Raw genomic sequence first — 18,741 nt, 5'->3', positions numbered from 1 at the left:
CAACCAAACTGCACCCAGGGCCTCCTGTTTGCCTCTTCTCCCCATTAAAAGCCAACTCAAAAAGTCACCAAGTACCTCACAACCAGCAATTCACAAAATTGGCCCCCTGCACCTTCCTTCCCCTTGACATTCATTGCCTGCAAAGCCCAGATGAAGAGCTGTTTATCCCTCCTCTTCCTCCTCCACACCTCCAGAACCTCTGCTCCAAGAAGTTTGAGCTGCTCCCTTTTTCTGGGCAGCACTGGTGCTTCTGCTGTTCTCCCCAGCCCCACACCGTGCTGGGAGATCACTCAAGAGACAAGAAGCTGCTCTGCTCACCAAACCTCCTCCAAGCATTGCACAGGGCATCTGCTGAGCACAGCAGTCTGTCCCAGCTCCACTCATGCCCTCTTTTTAGTGCATCTCTTGCCCCTCCCTGGCTCGAGGAGAGGGGACAATTGCAGCCCAGCTCCCTCCCTTTGCAGAGCCCCAGAGCCAGGGAAGTCCCTGGTGGATTTTTTCCAAGGACAGTGCCAGTAGGACACGAGCACCAGCAAGGAGCATCCCCCACTGGGCCAGCACTTCCAGGGGTGTTCCTACACACCTGATCCACAGCTGCTGGAAGCCACCTGGGACTTCCAGCTGCTCTCCTGATGGAACACACTCTGCCTGCTGTGTCCAAGCCTGCAGGCGGGAGGAGATGCCCACGCTCAGTGCTCTGCTGGCCAACACATCCCTCCATGCTGATGGACCTCAGAACCGCCCCTTCTCCACCGCCCACTCCTGCTCCTGAGCAATTAAACCCTGCCTGCCAGGGCTGGGCAAGATAAATGGTGTTTATTGGGATGGCTTTCCTGTGTGCCAAACATAAAACAAAGTGCCAATCAATAGAGCTGCCTCACCTGATCGTTTTATTTCTCTTCTCCTCCCGCCCCCACTTTTAACTTTGCAGTGCTCTGAGGCTCTCTGCGGGGTTTGCACCGTGGTGATAAACCAACAGATCCTCATTAACCCGTGGGCAAGAGCAAGAATTTGCCTTTTCTCTCTCTTTCCCTTTTCCCTTTTTTTATTTTTTTTAAACTCTCCCTCTATCAATATTTGATGAGGGTAATTTCAAAGACTTGTTTAGTATGATCTCCACATAAGGAGTCCTTGGGAGTGTTTATCACGTTCGAGGTATAATTATATTCAAATGCTGAGACACAGTTGCCAGGGTTACAGCTGCTGGTGGTTCCTCCAGCTTTTGTGTGTCTGGGGTTTCTCACCGCCCCCCGCGCTCTCGCACGCCCCACGCGCTCCCCTCCTCTGGGGAAGCAGGGGAGGGGCATGGATGGGAAGCTCAAGGACCAGCAGTGGCCAGGGCAGGTCACACCAGCACTCCCAGCCTGAAGGAAAGTCAGCATTCCCTTCAGGGTGTACCCAGTGCAGGGGTTGGGGTCAGGGATGGGGTAGAGTTGAGCAGGGAGTGCAATGCTGCTGACAAAAATATTACAGTAAATCCTTCCAGCCTTTCCCTTGGGTCCTATCACTGGGGGAGGAGGAGGAAGGTTTAGCTTGGATATCAGGGAAAGGTTCTTACCCCAGAGGGGGCTGGGCAGTGCCCAGGCTCCCTAGGGAATGGGCACGGCTCCAAGGCTGCCAGAGCTTGGATTTGGACAATGCTGTCAAGGATGCCCAGGGTGGGATTGTTGGGGTGCCTGTGCAGGGCCAGGAGCTGGATTGATGATCCCTGTGGGCCCTTCCAGCTCAGAACGTTCTATGAATTCTATGAACCTCAAAGGATGCAAAAGCTCCATGGAATGAGAAACAGCAATGCCTTTCCTTCATCCCTGGAATCCCCAAGTGAATTCCAAAGAGCCAAGGTATGAATTGCCAGTGACAGAGGCCTGCAGAATCCCAAGGGAGAAGTCCAGTGGTGCCAGCACTGGGACCCTCTTGCACTCTCAGCTTTCTCCACCCTGCCACAGGCTCCTCTGCTCTCACCAGCCCAGGAGAATCTCCTCAAAAGATGCATGGTGCTCGAGGACACCAACTCTGTGTGTGCCAAAATGGAGACACAAACTCCAGCTGAGACAACACTGCAGGCATTAACCTGCCTTAAATCAGATACACACAGAGATGGGGATGGATGGATGGATGGATGGATGGATGGATGATGGATGGATGGATGGATGGATGGGTGGATGGATGATGGATGGATTGATGATGGATGGATGGATGGATGGATGGATGATGGATGGATGGATGATGGATGGATGATGGATGATGGATGGATGGATGGATGGATGGATGGATGGATGGATGGATGGATTGATGATGGATGGATGGATGGATGGATGGATGGATGGATGATGGATGGATGATGGATGGATGATGGATGGATGGATGGATGGATGGATGGATGGATGGATGATGGATGGATGGATGGATGGATGGATGGATGATGGATGGATGATGGATGGATGGGTGGATGGATGGATGGATGGATGGATGGATAATCTGGGCTGTCTGCTGGAGATCTGGTCTCACACTGCTGGCCATGCAGAGGGAAGAAGCTGCCAGCTTGAGCTCTTTGCTTTGACCCAAGCCCAGCCACAGCCCAGTGCTGTGTGTGTGAGCTCCTGACCACCAGAGCTGGAGCAGCCCCTGCCCCAGTCCCTGCTGCAAGTGTGGACCTGCTGGAATGTCCCCAAGACTCTGCTGTCCTGGGAAAAAACTAAGACCTGAGCATTTCCACCCCAACTCCACATCCCATCCCTGCAAAGCAGCAACTTGGAGATCTCCAGACCAAGGGCAGAGCTTCAGGAGGCACTAGCACCAGCCCTCAGGGAAGGGGCACCCAAGGATGAGCCATTCCCCATTCCCTGCTCCTGGCCAGGCGCTGGGGCTGAACTCAGGCTGCCCAGCCAGATTCACCTCCCTTCCCAGCCTGCAGACAGGCAGAAACTGGGATTGAATTGCCTTTGTTCTAGTTCCAATTTTAAATAATATGAACCTTCCTACAATAGGCAGTGTTATCACTAATCCCCACAGCTGAGCCTGAAATAAGCTTACAAACCATGCAGTAGCACTGTGGGAAGAACAATTATTCCAACAAAGGATGGAGAGGGGAGGAAACAACCATGAGCTCCTTGGATTAGATGGAGAGTGAACACAATTGTTGTCAATTCACAATAAATAAATAATAATTTCTTTTTTTTAAGCCACCAAAACACAAAACAAACAAACACCAAGAACAAATGCAGTGTGAAGGCCTGGTAAAAATATTTACAATTATTTCAATGGAAAAAAAAGGTACCTGCTACAGTCAATAGGTTGTAAAACAAATTCAGATGGAAGCTATTGCTTACCCCTAAATCAGCTCTAATGCACTGGCAAATGTGATTATCAGCATTCTGCAGGGAGCAGCAGCATCAGCATTCATTCCAGGTGTGCTCAGTGAAGGCTCTCTTGGCCACAGGTTCATTTGTAATTATTAAAATGCACCTTGTTAGCCATGCAGCAAGTCCCGATTTCTGGGCAGCGGTACATGCAGTGTTTGCTTTAATTTATTCTGTGCAATTTCTGCATTATTTTACTGTGTCAATGCCACAGTGCAAATGAGAAACTCCATCTCAAAGGCTCCGAAGGGAAGAGAGCTGAGCACTCCTGTTACTGGTGGCTTGGAGCTGGCACATCCTTTGTTCCTGGGGAAAGCTTTTCCATCAAGGACAATCAGCCAGAGAGCTGCCAGCCACCGTGGCTGTTCCCACTGCCATGGGTGGGAAAGGGACCAGCTTGGTGCCAGGGGGAAGGCAGTCATGTAGGGAAGGAAAGACTGGGTATCACCCTAAGGACTCACAGCCATGGCTGCTGGGCCACCCTGCTATCCAAAATAACAGCAAATACAGAGAAGTGACAGAAAAACAGGGAGAGATGACCTAAGATAGTTTGTGGCATGAGATGTGAGAGGTCACAAAATGGTTTGGGTCAGAAGTGACCTTAAAGCTCACCCAGTTCCACCCCTTGCCATGGCAGGGACACCTTCCCCCATCCCAGGTGGCTCCAAGCCCTGTCCAGCCTGGCCTTGGACACTTCCAGGGATCCAGGGGCAGCCACAGCTTCTCTGGGCACCCTGTGCCAGGGCCTCAGCACCCTCACAGGGGAGAATGTCTTCCTAATGTCCCATCTAAATCTTCCTGTGGCAGTTTAAAGCCTTTCCCTCTTGTCCAGCAACACCCTCCAGCCCTTTTCCTCAGGGCTGCTCTCCATCCTGTCCCCACCCAGCCTGTCTGTGCCTGGGAGTGCCCCAGTCCTGGTGCAGGACCTTGCACTTGGCCTTGTTGAGCTTCACCAGGGGAATGCAGGACGCCTCATCTCATCCAAGAGGAGAGCAATGGCAAATCCAGTTGAGAAATCCTGGAGCAGGTCAGGAACCAGGAGCTTTTGAGGAGAGGAGCATCTGGGCACAGCTGCAAGGGAAGATTGGCTCTGTTTGTTAAAGGGTTCAGCACAGGGAGCTAGAGACTCATGGGATCCCAAATCCCCCAAAATGCCCATAACCATCCCCAAAGGAGAGGGCCAGGTGGAAATCTGATCCTAAGGGTTTTTAAACATGAGGTAGGGAGGATGAAGACGTTGGGATGAGGGTCCAGAGGGGTGTAAAGAGCACTGCTTGGTGGCCTCACCTCCCAAGGCAGTGGCACCAGGCATGCCACTTATCAGGGGAAGGGAAGGGGATTGAGGTGAGCACGGAGCATGTCTGAGCATTCAAATTACAAGCAGGGCTTGTAAGGGACAGGATCTGACATTTAACGCCTCTGTTTGCAAAGTGCTTGACATTCACGATAACAGGAGCGGCACAGGCAGGCGGGGCGGGCTCTGGATTCCCGGGAAAGCCAGTGAAAAACAGCCTGGTTTGCTTTCCACTGCCTGGGAACATCCCTGGGAGACGCCAAGGCAGGGATCTGTGTGCCTGACACAAACACCTGGGATGGGCTGCCTGCAGACTCCAGGAAAAGTCACCCCATCCCCTGGTGCCTGAGCTTTCCTCCCAGCAGAGGGATGATCCACATGTGCCACATGTGAGGAGCACAACCCCACAGGAGCCAGGCTTTGATCTCATCTGGGGCTCCGAGGAGCCACTAGAGGAGAAATAAAGTTCAGCACTCAGTCTTCTCTTGGAAAGCTGGAAATAACTTACTTTAAGGTGCCTCTCCTGACAGCAGTTCAGGGAGGGAAGAGAGGAAATCAGAGTTACAGCATGAGCTGGAGGCTTGGAACCAGTTTTAATGCAGGGCTCAGCCTAGAGGTGCCACCACTGGTGTGGGCAGCTGGGTCCTCAGCAAGAGGTGCCCAAATCCTGGGAGGTGCCCAGATTGTCTGGACAGGGCTTGGAGCAAGCTGGGATAATGGAAGGTGCCCCTGCCCATGGAAGGTGCCCCTGCCCGTGGCAGGGTGGGACTGGAGGAACTCTGAGCCCTTCCAGCCCAAACCATTCCATGATTTCCTTCCCCAGGACAGCTCTTATCCCACAGTGGCTTCCAGAGGTTCTCCTGGCATGGCTGGAGAGTGGCCTGCAAGAGCAGATCAGGCTCAGGCTGTCCCCCAGTAGTGCCAGGTTTTACAGGGCAGGGCCTGGCAAAGCTGAGCTCAGGAAGGCTGATGACAAGGCTACTCAGTACTGACACAAAACAGCGTTGTCACCACGTGTGAACACTTAATTCCACTCTGTTGTTAATGGACTGCCCAGCACAGAGACAGGGCTGGTGTGGTGGCAGGGGAGGGGACAGAGCCCAAGGTCCCCAGAGCACAGCACAGATCCTGCTCTCTCAGCCATCCATCCAGCCATGTCTGCTCTTAATTACATTAAAATAACACTCTCCCACCTCATTTTATATTATTAGAAATGAACAGATTTAAAGCATTTCCCCTCAAATTATGGTTCACCTGAGTAGATAATTAAAGGAGATACACTTTTATGTGTAATTACGCCTACTTCTGCTGCTGTATCAGGGCTTCAAAAATATTTGCAAAACAACTCAAAACTTTTATTTTGTCAGCGCAATAATTGCTGCTTGTCAGGGCTATCGGTGCCAGCGTCTGCTCAAACAGGAGCAGCATCTCACAGGCAGCCTTGCTGGGAGAGGGAGGAGTGTGGAGCTGCAAAGCATCCCAGGAGATCTGCTGGCAGAGCAGCTGTGCACACTCTGCCATGGAGCCACACTGAGCTCACCAGGGAGCAGCTCCTGGAAAAGAGAAGGATGTTTGTTTGAGTTTTGTGGGGAGCCAGGAGGCTGGAGGGAGGGTGCTCGGGCTCCTGGCCTGAGCAGTGCAAGGTTTCCCATCCATCAGGCTGTGGGGACCCACAGGGACAAATCTCTGGATGCATCTGGATTGGTTTGGCACACTGAAGGCTCAGCACAGAATCAGAATTCCAGGATGGTTTGGGCTGGAAGTGAGCTTAAAGCTCACCCATTCCCACCCCACAGGCAGGGACACCTTCCACTGTCCCAGGTTGCTCCAAGCCCTGTCCAAGCTGACCTGGAATGGGGCAGCCCCACGCTCACACAGCCAAGAATCCCTTCCCAATATCCCGCCTAAGCCATTCCCTCTTGTCCTACCACCCGTGCTCTTGTCCAAAGCCCCCCTCCAGCTCTCCTGCCCGGATCTCCCAACCCCATTTGTCCCTCCCTGCATTGGTGCTGCTGCAGGGGAGCTGCACCTGTCCCGGTGTGCAGCACCCACACCTGCGTGCAGCAGCAGAGGTGTGTCCCTGCTCCTGGCGGGATGGCAAGGGCTGGTTCTGCTCCTCGGGAGGCTCCTGTGCCCTGGGTGCAGCACTGGCCACCTCTGCCAGCAGACCTGTCCCTCCGGAAGGAAGGAAGGGAAGGAAGGGAAGGAAGGGAAGGGAAGGGAAGGGAAGGGAAGGGAAGGGAAGGAAGGAAGGAAGGAAGGAAGGAAGGAAGGAAGGAAGGAAGGAAGGAAGGAAGGAAGGAAGGAAGGAAGGAAGGAAGGAAGGAAGGAAGGAAGGAAGGAAGGAAGGAAGGAAGGAAGGAAGGAAGGAAGGAAGGAAGGAAGGAAGGAAGGAAGGAAGGAAGGAAGGAAGGAAGGAAGGAAGGAAGGAAGGAAGGAAGGAAGGAAGGAAGGAAGGAAGGAAGGAAGGAAGGAAGGAAGGAAGGAAGGAAGGAAGGAAGGAAGGAAGGAAGGAAGGAAGGAAGGAAGGAAGGAAGGAAGGAAGGAAGGAAGGAAGGAAGGAAGGAAGGAAGGAAGGAAGGAAGGAAGGAAGGAAGGAAGGAAGGAAGGAAGGAAGGAAGGAAGGAAGGAAGGAAGGAAGGAAGGAAGGAAGGAAGGAAGGAAGGAAGGAAGGAAGGAAGGAAGGAAGGAAGGAAGGAAGGAAGGAAGGAAGGAAGGAAGGAAGGAAGGAAGGAAGGAAGGAAGGAAGGAAGGAAGGAAGGAAGGAAGGAAGGAAGGAAGGAAGGAAGGAAGGAAGGAAGGAAGGAAGGAAGGAAGGAAGGAAGGAAGGAAGGAAGGAAGGAAGGAAGGAAGGAAGGAAGGAAGGAAGGAAGGAAAGTCCAAACTCTCCTGGAGCTCTGGCAGCCTTGGGTCTGTGCCCATTCCCTGGGGAGCCTGGGCAGTGCCCAGCACCCTCTGGGGAAGAGCCTTTCCCTGATATCCAGCCTGAACACCCCCTGAGTTGTCCTGGGGGAAAGCCCCAGTGGTGGATGAGGATGCTGAGGTGATTTTGTGCTGCCCCTGGTTACTCCTGTTTCAAGGCACTGCCTGTGTGTGCAGCCACTGATCAAACCAGGAGCCACATCAGGAGCCCCCCCTGCAGCTGGACCCCAGTCTGGGGGCCTGGCTGGCTTCCCCTGACACACACCAAAGTCCCTGGAGGGTCACCCACTGCCACCCATGGCACTGGATGGACCCACCCAGTGTTGTCAGTGTTTTCTTTGGTCTTTCAGTGACCACAGACACACTGAGCAGAGGAGGGAAGGTGGGCTCCCTGGGAGGATGGAGCTGCTGGGATGAAGGCTGAGCAGGGACCAGCAGCATGGGGCCAGCACCAGGCTGGACATCCCCCCCTGGTGCTGGGACACCCAGAGGCAGCTGTGGCCACTGCTGGGTGCCAAACAGCCCTGGCTGTGGAACCCCAGCTCTGCAGGCCTCCCAGGGTGCCAGCCTGCTTTGAAGTCCCCAAATCCACACTTGAGCTCACTGTGTATAAAGATAAAATGCCCCATCTCCCTCATAAGGCCATGGAGAAATAAATTCATTAGTGTTTATAAGGAGCTAAGGAACTCTGATTAGAGAGCCAGGGAAAGGGCCCACGAGGGAAATGAATAATTCCATGTGCAGGAAGAGGGTGGTAAATAATGCATGGGCTGCCGTGGCACAGGGAAGGGAAGGCTGGGGAGCAGCCCCGGGTGTGGCACAGGGACAGGCAGGGACCTGTCCCCTCAGCTGGGGTGGGGAATGCTCCTCCCAGCCCTGCCTGGGACTTGAACAAGGGGATGTGGGCAGGACTGCTGAGCCTGCCTGGATATCTTGGGGTTTTGGGGAGCTTTTCTCTTCCCATGTTCCTTCAGAGGGGCAGCAGCATCTCCAGCTGGGCCCACAGGCAGCAGAGACAGTCCCCAAAGCTGGGGTGACTCCAGAGACATTTTCCCACCCAGGCTGATGCCAGCACCCGAGGACACCTTACAGCAAAGCATTCCTGCTCCTGCAGGGGCAGGGGGGTGTGAGAGGTGTTTCTGAGGGGCTGGTCCTGCAGGGAAGCGTCCTGAATCCTTCCCCTTGCTGAGGGCAGGGGCAGAGGAGCTCAGTCAGCTGGGTGTATCTGGGAGCTGCCTGGAATCCTAGGATGGTTTGGTTTGGAAGGGACCTTGAACTCATCCAGTCCAAGCTCCCACTATCCCAGGTTGCTCCAAGCCCTGTCCAGCCTGGCCTTGGACACTCCCAGGGATGGAGCAGCCACAGCTGCTCTGGGCACCCTGTGCCAGGGCCTCAGCACCCTCACAGGGAAGGATTCCTTCCCCATATCCCATCTAACCCTGCCCTCTGACAGTGGGAAGCCATTTCCTGTGTCCTGTTCCTCCATCCCATGTCCCCAGTCCCTCTCCAGCTCTCCTGGAGCCCCTTCAGGCACTGGCAGGGACTCTAAGGTGTTCCTGAAACCTTCCCTTCTCCAGGTGAGCACCCCCAGCTCTCCCAGCCTGGCTCCAGCCCTTGGAGCATCTCCATGGCCTCCTCTGGACCCATTCCAACAGCTCCACATCCTTCTTGTGCTGGAGGCCCCAGAACTGGATGCAGCACTGCAGGTGGGGTCTCACCTGAGCAGAGCAGAGGGGCAGAGTCCCCTCCCTGGTGCTGCTGGTGGCTGTGGGGCAGTGAAGGGGGCTGCTGTGCAGGTTCAATCAGGGTAGCACCTGAAATGCAGCTAAAAGAACTGCCTGGAGTAAATCCTGCCCTGTCCCCATCACCCTGGGGCACAGGCAGGACGTGGTGTCACTTAGGAGGGGAATGTGGGGTGACCACATAAACAGGAACCAGCCCCTGGGCTGGCAACAGGAGGTGACATTCTTGAGAGCATCCCCCAGAACCTCTGCAGAGGCCCTGGAGGAGATTTCAACACTGCAGCAGCCTCAGACCGGCTCCATCCGAGCCCTCCCAGCTCTCCAGCACTGCTGAGCCTCCCTGGCTTGTCCTCCAGGAAAATCCCAGCACTTTTAATAGGCCACGAGGCATCTCCAATAATTCCAGCAGATGCTGCCAGTTAATGTGGGTTGGCACAGAACTTTATCATCGGCCCATATTGCTCCAATTACAATTTGGCCTATGGTCCTCTTGGGCTCATCTTTTATTTGTCTTTCACTGCCAAGCGTGGGAGGGAGGGGAGGTGGGAGAGGCCAGGGGATGTGTGTCTGACCTCTCCCTCCTTCCCTGCCACATCTCTGCACAGGCAGTACATTCCCAGCCACTCTTTTCCCATGGGAAGGGCTGTCCTTGGGCCAGAGCTGTGCATCTGCAATGAGAGCAAGAGACTCTCATCAGACTACCCCTCATTGCACCCACGGAGCTGAGCACACTCCTGGCCCAGCTTTCTCCTTGCAGTGGGATAAATAAGGATTTATTCCAGCCCCAGGGCTGGAGTTAGGCTGGCATCACTCTGCTGTGCCGGGCGCGTTGGGATTTCTGGGAGCTGCTGCGGGGTAATCGGAGCCAACACGCTGCTTCCATTTTTCAAACCTGAGAGCCATGAAGGAAAGATTTTTCATTCTGAGGGTTAGGCTCTGTTCTGGCTGTGACAGTCACCTGTGTCTGTATTGAAAGCTCAGGGAAAGTTTCTCTGGATGCTGTGTGGCCTCATGAATGACATCTCGTTCCAGCTGGGATGCAGGAGGAGATGGTGATGGATACCCCGTGGGGGAAATCAAACACAGCTTCCAGAGCCTGCAGCTGTACGAACCTGTACCAGGGCCTGTCAGGGACTGGCTGGCCATATCCAGGCTCTGCCAAGGGGCTTTTGGCTCCCCAGGGTCCTTCAGAGCCCCATTAACCACCACGCTGACAGCAGGGCTCCCCCAGGGCAAACTACTTCAGGAGCATCAAGCACTGGCTGTAAATGTCTATTGGCTACTTAAGGGGAAAACCTCAGACCTACCTGTGCAAAGAATACACCCTCCCAGCACCCCAAATCCCAGAGGATTCAACAACCATGACCACTCATTTAAACCACACCAGAAGCCCATTAAATCAAGTGTCTACTCAATTAAGGACACAAACAACTTCACTCTGCCCTCCATCAGCTGCTGCCTATTTGCATCTTGCATATCCAAAGATGGCAGAGACTCTCTGCTTTCATTTGTGGGGATGGGCTTGGCAAAAAAAAAAACATGAAAAACACCCAAAAACATGCAAAACACCCAAAACAACAGTTCTATCCCTGGGTAAAGTGTGAGGCAAACCTCACTGTGGTATGTGAGTCTGGAGCAGTGGAGTCCTGCCTGCAGGAACCTGGAGCAATCCCCATCAGCACACAGAACTCACTCAAAAAATCCCTGTAATAAAGACATCCCAGCTACAATGGCCTTGGAGAAGCAGAAAGGACTTGGAAGTCTCCTGACAGGAGACAGGAAAACACCTCATCTCAACACCAGCACTGGTGGGACAATTACAGGATGCCAGGGGCCGCGGGGCTCTGCCAGCCCCACCCACAGCTGAAGCACTGCTTGCCTCCCTCCCCACGGCTCACCCCAAAAACCCAGCCCTGGGAACCCCTAACCCCACCTCCAGAGCTCTCCCAGTAGCAGCTCCCCTTTCTGAACCCCAAATAACTCATTGGTGGCTGCATATTTTTAATTTACAGAACTTTTGGCCCCTGTTTCAGCTGGAGGATGTTCCCAGGACCAGCTGCTCTCAGCATCACCTGGATCAGAGAATATCCTGAGGTGGAAGGGACCCACAAAGATCATGGAGTCCAACTCCTGAGCCTGCACAGGACCACCCCAAGAGTGTGTGTGACAGAGCAGGATGGGGTGTGTGATTGATCCCAGCAGGGTAAAACACCCAAGCACAGCCAATGCACGAGGAAGAATCCATTTCCCAGCCATCATTTACAGCAATCCTTAAGGAAAGCAGGCTCAAGTCGAGGTGCATGGACAGGCTCCAGCAGGGTGGGAAGCTCGGAGCCAGCAGGGAGGGCTCTTTGATCCCCGAGCCATCGCACAGCAGGGCTTTGAAAGGCGCTCGGCACAAACAGCGTGCCAGGAAAACTCCTTCTCCCGGCAAGCTCCGATAGGGATCGCCGAGAATAAAGTCACTTCATTTACAAACCGGGGAGCCAAATCTGATAGACATCAACATTCGAGGTAAGTCAAGGAGCGGTGGAGCGCTGCCAGCTCCCCAAATGAATATTCATGGCACACTCCCCCAGCTCCGAGCTGAGGAGAAGCCGGAGGCAGGAAGGCTGCCCTTGGGAAGGGGAAGGCGAGGGACCAGGCTTACTTATTTCATCCTTTTTATTGAGTGCAATTTTCTCTTTAGTACAATATTCTCTGAAAGATACTGTTACAAACTCCGACAATTTCAACACAATCAACAAATTGGGGAAGAATGGGGAGGTGGGGGAGAGGGGAGCAAAAAAAAAAAAAAGAAATTCCAAGGGTTGAAATCTTTTACAGACATCTCACTGGTTATGTACAGGACAGGGTAGGGCTGGCCCGGGACACGGCGTGGCTCGGGGGGACGGGGACCTCCGGGAGCATCCTTGGTGGGAAGCGGCCCCTGGGGCCCCTCTCCGGCGCTGCTGCCCCGCTGCAATGCTGCACTCCACGCCCCTGCAAGGCAAGAGGAAGAGGAGGGGAGGGTGAGAACAGGCACGTCCAGGGCTCAGAGAGCCATGCAGCATTCCCCACTGAGCCCCCTCCACGCCCAGAGAAACCCAAAGGCTTCTTACAGCACATCCAACCTCTCAAAAAAAAAAAAAAAAAAAGAAAGAAAGAAAAAATAAGAAAAAAAAAGAAAAAAGGAAAAAGAAAAAAAAAGAGCAGGGATTAATTAATACGCTGTCAGAAAAGTGATGATTTCACTGAAAGCTCTCCATTTCTCTTCAGGGGGAAAAGGAAGGAATGGAAGAGATGGAATTCTTTGTGAAGCTGAGCTGCTTTAAGGAGGGGAGGCTGGGACGCGATTTTGGGGGTGGGAGGGTGGGTATCCACGTCCCCCTGCAGCCAAGATGCATTTCCACCCCTTCCCACTGCAAAATGAGCCCCCCCCCTCCCGGGGTAAAGCAGGAGCCACCAGGCACCACCAAATCGCTTTTTCCAATGTAACAAAAAAAATTCCCCATTTTCTCTGCTGCCAGGGGGAAACCTAAAGGTCTGGGAACCAGAGGAGCAGCCCCAGGAGCACCTTCTCCACACCCTATAACCAACAAGTACCACAGAGCAGCAAAATCCCATTATTTAGCCACTTTGGAGAGGCAAAGATGCTTTTAATATACAATTGCACCTTGGAAACATAAAGGCAGCACATTAAATAACAAAGCAATTGACTGCTGGGTCCCTTTGCTGGGTCACAAAAAAACGGGGCTCACTGGCTAATTATTGCCGGGCATCTCTGCGCCTCTCCAAACATACCAATGCTTTCAGAAACCCACCCCAGCTGTGCCTGACATTTCACTCCTATTAAAATTCATCATTCTCCTGAATGGAAATAATTTTTTTCTTTCGCAAACCCAGGTAGTAATGAAAGTTTTATTTAGTAATGTAGTGTTTAGTGGAAAAGGGGGCAGAGCAAAGGGAAGAGAAATTGAGATTATCTTTTTAAAAGGGGAACTTGAGGTGGGGGAAAAGATATTGCTGGATATTTCTAGGGCGCAGGGGGCCACTTTTGGTGCCATGCTTGGAGGTTTGGTCTCACAGCTCTCGTTAGTGGGATGAGAACAGCAAAACACCTGGGAAAAAAGCTGTAAGAGAAGCACAGCTGATGGAGGGATGCTGGGCCGGGCGGGTTTAGGGGGTGGCAGTGATTTCCCCCAGCAGCTGCAGCCCTTTTCTTCACTGGGCAAAAATGATCCAGGGACAGCTAAGGAAGATTCGGGCCAAGGATGGATCTCGAGAGACACGAGGGACAGGGCATGAGCAGCTGGAGGAGGACTGGGGGGAGCACAGCTCATCCCCAGGTACTCAGCCACCCCCTCACCCTTCATCCCACCTCCTCCTCCTCCTCCCCTGGAGGCGGGCAGGGCTTTGATCTCGGCCAGCAATGAAAAGGCCACGTTTGTGCGGTGAGAAGGCATTCCAGGAGGGAAGGAGCTGTGGAGCAGCGTGGCTGGGATGCAGGCACCATGCCACCCCTTTCCACACTGCCGGGGAATTGCAAATACCCCAAATAACCAAGGATGGGTGGCTCTGCAAACGCAGCTGCTGTGCCCGTGTGATACCACGGAACAAAGGTAGGAATGGGGAAGGATGGAGGCAATTCTGGGAGTGGCCCAAAGTCATCCCTGTATCCTGCAAGCCCCCCCGGGGCACCAGCCCCATTTCCAGGCCCTCTGCAAAAGGAGTCACATCTCACCCCCTTCTCCCTGGGGCCTCCCAGAGCCCCATCCCCATCCAGGCACCATCAGGGACATGCCATGGCACTGCCACCCAGGCACTAACCCCAGCCTGAGTGCCTGACCACGGCAGCCTCTGGCTGGCTCCCAAATATTCAGGCCGTGGAATCTGAAGAGTTCAGCCAAAGCACGGAGGGGAAAAATAAGTAAACCAAGCAATATGTGCACGTTCCACAGCTGCCTGCCCATGGAAGCCCCACAAGGATGCGACGTGAGGTTCACCTGGCTCCTCAGACAACACTTGCCACGGGCTGCACCTCCCGCTGTCAGTCCTGCTTGGCACTAATTACCATTGATAATTGCACTGATGGTGACCATAATTTTCCTGCCCTCTCTCCCTACCTTCACACAAGGGTTCAATGGCCTAATGAGGCCCCTGAGGATAATCAGAGAGGAGCAGGTTCCCCCACCACGATGGCAGCTCCTGCACAACGTGAGGGGATGGGAGAGCAGAGAAGGGAAAGGCACAGCCCAGCTGCTGGATGGGGAAAGCTCCAAGTCTTGTTTACTTGGGGACACAGAGAAAAGTTCACTCCAATTAATTTTTTTAAGTGGACGGGCGTTAATCCCCCTACACTTATCTAGAATTAACGCAGCCTTAAGGAGATTTTTGCCTAATCCACTTCCACATGCGCCCCAAAAGGGCACTGCCTGTTTTGGGAAGGAGCAGAGTTCAGCTAATCCACTTAAAATTCACAGGGCTGGTTTGTTCAGATTAACCTCCTCCAGCATTAATCCTCCAGAGGCAGGCCAGGAGACCTCAACACCATCCTGCCTCTGCCACTGACGGGGCTGTGTCACCTGCAATGCAGCTGGGGTCCACAAGGACACAGAGATATCCCCAAAACAGCCACCACAGCACAGCAAGGCAGCAGGGTGGGACAACCAGGGGCTTTGGGGCTGTTTAAATCCCAATGGCCAGAGGAAGGAGAGCAGAAGCAGCAGCAATGCTCAGACACAGACAGGGAGAAGGGAGGCAGCTGTGCCCAGGCTGGAGGGGTGCTCACAGTGCTGGTGGAGGACAGCCAGCCAAAAGTGACAGCCATGGGACACCAGCCAAGTGCCAGCAGCTCTGACAACCCCCAAAAAGGCACAGGTGAAGGGCACCATGGTCACCAAGACAGGGGCTCTTCCCTCCCCAGCACGGATCTGCTGCTCTGACAGGAACCGACACCGCACTGACGGCCACGGATGCTCACGGTTCCCACCTCACATCTCTTCCTGCCAGCAAAGCAGAGGAGGTCCTCTCCTGACTGGAGCAGCTCCCCTTTCCATGTCAAACTCTGGGAAGGCACACAGCCCATCAGGGCCCAGTGGTGGAGAAGAGCCAGCAGATCTCCCCTGAGACACAGAGCCAAACCCTGAGGACATCAAAAATGGGAGAGCACAACCCAACAGCAGCTCTCACACCTCCTGGACAGGCTTTGGAGGAGACTGAGCTCAGCTGGGAGAGGCAGAGCCACTCCCCCATGGCAGGAGGGTTGATGATCCAAGATGATCCCAAAGGACCCCTCCAACACCCCCAAAATTGGAAAAATATAAGCCAAAACAGGAGCAGCAAAGAAATCACTGATGGCATGAAACATCTTGCCACAGGAGTCCTGTCAGTGTGGATTTGGCTTCTCCCCCATCATCACTCAAGAAGTTCTGGCACTTCTAAAATTCTGAGGAGACTCACTGGGAATAATCCAAGTACTGGATCACCATCCACCCTGGCAGGATCCTTCACAGAAGAGGCACCACAGCAGACAACAAACTAAACACTAAATCCCCCTGGAGCTCCTCAGGCAGCAGGGACATTGGGGCAGTGGGATGAGCAGCACCTGGATGGGTGTTGGAGCTGGATGTGACTCCCTGGGCCCCACCCTTTCCACCAGCAGTTCAAGGAGGACGGGTGGCCTTGGAGCTACAGAACATTTCTGGGTCTGTAAATCCATTCCTCGTCTCAGAAGCTGATTGATTCTTTTTTTTTTTTTTAAACTCAGATTCAATGTTTAAGAGTAATGATTTCCAAGTGAACACAGAGTGTCTCAGATATATTGGCAGTTTTTATGGATCAGAGGCAAAAGCCTTAATTCAGACCTTAACAAAGGGAAACGTGTCTGTCCCCATCTCAGAACAATAGCAGGGGCTGACAGCAGTGCAAAAACCCTTTCATAGGTGATGCCCAATGATTTATCCCAGAACATGGGCCAGCTGGGATGCTCCCACAGAGATGTCCTTGGGATGCAGGCTAACTTATTGGTGAGATTCTGCAACCCAACCCCAACCCAGCCCTTCCCTCTCTCTGAATCAAACACCTGGAAAAGCAGAAAGCAGCAGAGATCCCATGGGACTGAGGCAAGGGGGAAGGATGGCCCTGTTTTCCCCTTGGCAAAGGAGCATTAGAGGCACCAAAAGCTGACAGGCTCAGAAATAATGGTTTGAGATCATTCTTATTTAAAAACCGGCTGCCTGCTGTTTTCATCGCAAGCCCTGCTCTGACTTGCAGAAATATTTAAAATTAAATATACATAAGTGCTTTCAAAGAACTGTTAATTTGAAGGTCATTAAATGGCATAAAATACATTCCTTTTTTTTCTGGAAAGAGGCACGTAATTATGCCATTAATGCACGCTCTTCCTCCACATTCAAGCCTCAGAGATGAGAGGGCCTGGGTTCACCTTCCCTAGCAGAGGCACCACATCTCCTTTTAATTACTGCCATTGAGAAGCCTGCTGCTCCTCCATCACACCCAGGGATGGGGCTGTGGAAAAAGCATGGAAAAGCCCCAGGGGAGAACAACACAGCTGAATTACAAATGGGGATTTTTGGGGGATGAGGGAAGAAACAGCAGGGCTGGAAATGTGGAGCCACTTGGCAACACCCAGTCCACTTGTGAGGAGGATCTTGCCCACTGTTTCTCACACGAGACCTTGGGCCAAGGTCAGAGCAGGGGTTTGGTAGCCAGAAATCCCTTTTTTGATTTAACACTCTATGCAAAAAGGACAAAGCCAACCCAGACACACACACACAAAAACCCCCTAAAAAGACACAAAAGGGTTGAGGTTTTTACAGTTGCCATAGAAATGGAGAGAAGGAGCTGATGACTGCACAGCACAAAGTGAAAGGCCAGGACCAGGGGTGAGGGTGAGATGGGCCCACCCGGGCACGCAGCCACATCCATGCATGGATATTCATGTGGGATGCAGCCAAAGGAGCAAGGCACTGTGCTGAGCTTCACTCACGAGCAGTGGAAGGGGTCAGGATCCAACCCAGTGGGGTCCACCAGCAATGGGCCCCTCCCAGCACTTCCACGTGCCACAGGAACCCATCAGGACCCTGTGTGATGGAGCCCAGTCCAGGGAAAAGGTCTGTGCAGCTGGTCCTCTTTGATCCAAAACTCCTTTTTCTTCCCTTTAAACCATAACTCTGCAGGGAGAAAACAGCTTCTAAGCCAGCCCTTCTCCTCTGTAATCAAAGAAAGGAAGTCCAACACCAAGCAGTGTGGATCAGAAGATGTGAAACTGGAGTGTTCATCTTTAGACCAAGGAAGAGGCTCTTGCCAGAATAGGAGCAACAGAGTAGGATCAAAGAAGTGCCACCCTGGTCAAGGGGAGAGTCTCTTCCTTGGCATCTGACAAAGGAAAAGGAGGAGCAGGTCAAACACAACGCTGCTGCCATGGCCAGGCAGGGATAGCACTGTCACTTCCAGAGGGAAAGGCTTCACAGTTTGGAAAACTGATTTTATGTGGAAGAAAGACCTCTAAAGTAACAGAATGGTCTGTCAGAAATCACCTGAAATTTTTATGCAGTTTTCCAATAAAAAGCAAAATCAAACATTGCTATTTTGGACTTTTCCCTTTGTTTTCCACCAACAGACTAATGGCCTTTCATTAAATCTTCTGGTTGCAATGAAACAACTTTTACTGAAAGGCAAGGGGAACCTAGACAGCAACTCCCTTGGCCCATGATGGCTCTTTGCTGCAGGGACTTGTTTGAGCCCAGCTGCACACTCTTTGCTGAGCCTGGAGCACCACCAGTCTGCTGCTGGGCTCTTGCATGACCCTGGAGGGGACACATACAGGTCCCAGCACAAGGCCAAGATGTGGGGACAGCTGGTTAGGAGTGGTGGCACATGGGAATCATCTGCTCTGACACAGCTCGGGAGACATCAGGTGTTGGACAGCTGGGAAAGGGCAACAGAATGGAAAGGCCACCAGCCCTGGCAATGCCCAGGAGCACTGCTGGTGGCCCAGAGCCAAGGAGCATCATCCCTGGGAAACTGAATCAAGAGGGTCTTGGCATCTCTGATAGCACCTGAGCACCCAGCCAGCCTGTTTGATCCCTCAGGGGTACTTGGCCTGCTGGGTGGGATGGGCAGGACTGAATGATTCACATTTCATATTCACAATGAAATCGCCTCAAGCTGTGCCAGCGAAGGTTCAAGTTGGACACCAAGATGAACTTCTTCACTGAAGGAATGATTAAACATTGGAATGTTTGAAGAATTTCTTCACTGAAGGAATGACTAAACATTCGAATGGGAGGTGGTGAAAGGCCCATCCTTTGAGGTATTGAAGGAATGGTGGATGTGGCACTCAGTTCTCAGGACTGGTTGAAAGGGATCAGTTCACAGGTTGGACTCAATGGTCTCAGAGATCCATTCTCACCCTATGACA

The 18,741-nt window shown here is 53.0% G+C and overlaps 2 protein-coding genes and 1 long non-coding RNA gene across 3 annotated transcripts in view; 2 read left to right on the top strand and 1 right to left on the bottom strand.

Annotated features, from left to right (window-relative positions):
* The window catches only part of ANAPC13 (anaphase promoting complex subunit 13), a 264,408-nt gene that overhangs the window by 97,601 nt on the left and 148,066 nt on the right, over positions 1–18,741 (top strand). The window lies entirely within an intron of this gene.
* On the top strand, positions 9,542–17,348 carry LOC135309517 (uncharacterized). The gene is made up of 3 exons (XR_010369751.1): positions 9,542–9,741; positions 11,330–11,831; positions 12,576–17,348. It is a non-coding gene; the product is annotated as an uncharacterized LOC135309517 (long non-coding RNA).
* EPHB1 (EPH receptor B1) overlaps positions 11,964–18,741 on the bottom strand; it is a 77,664-nt gene continuing 70,886 nt past the window's right edge. Inside the window, exon 17 of the mRNA XM_064435577.1 lies at positions 11,964–12,299. The gene's annotated coding sequence lies outside the window, so the exon portion shown is untranslated. The remainder of the gene's footprint in view (positions 12,300–18,741) is intronic.

The sequence above is a fragment of the Passer domesticus genome, chromosome 11 (assembly GCF_036417665.1).
Source record: "Passer domesticus isolate bPasDom1 chromosome 11, bPasDom1.hap1, whole genome shotgun sequence".
In the NCBI taxonomy this organism is placed as follows: domain Eukaryota; kingdom Metazoa; phylum Chordata; class Aves; order Passeriformes; family Passeridae; genus Passer; species Passer domesticus.
Note: the sequence above shows the minus strand (reverse complement) of the source record. Positions and strands in the feature narration are given on the sequence as shown.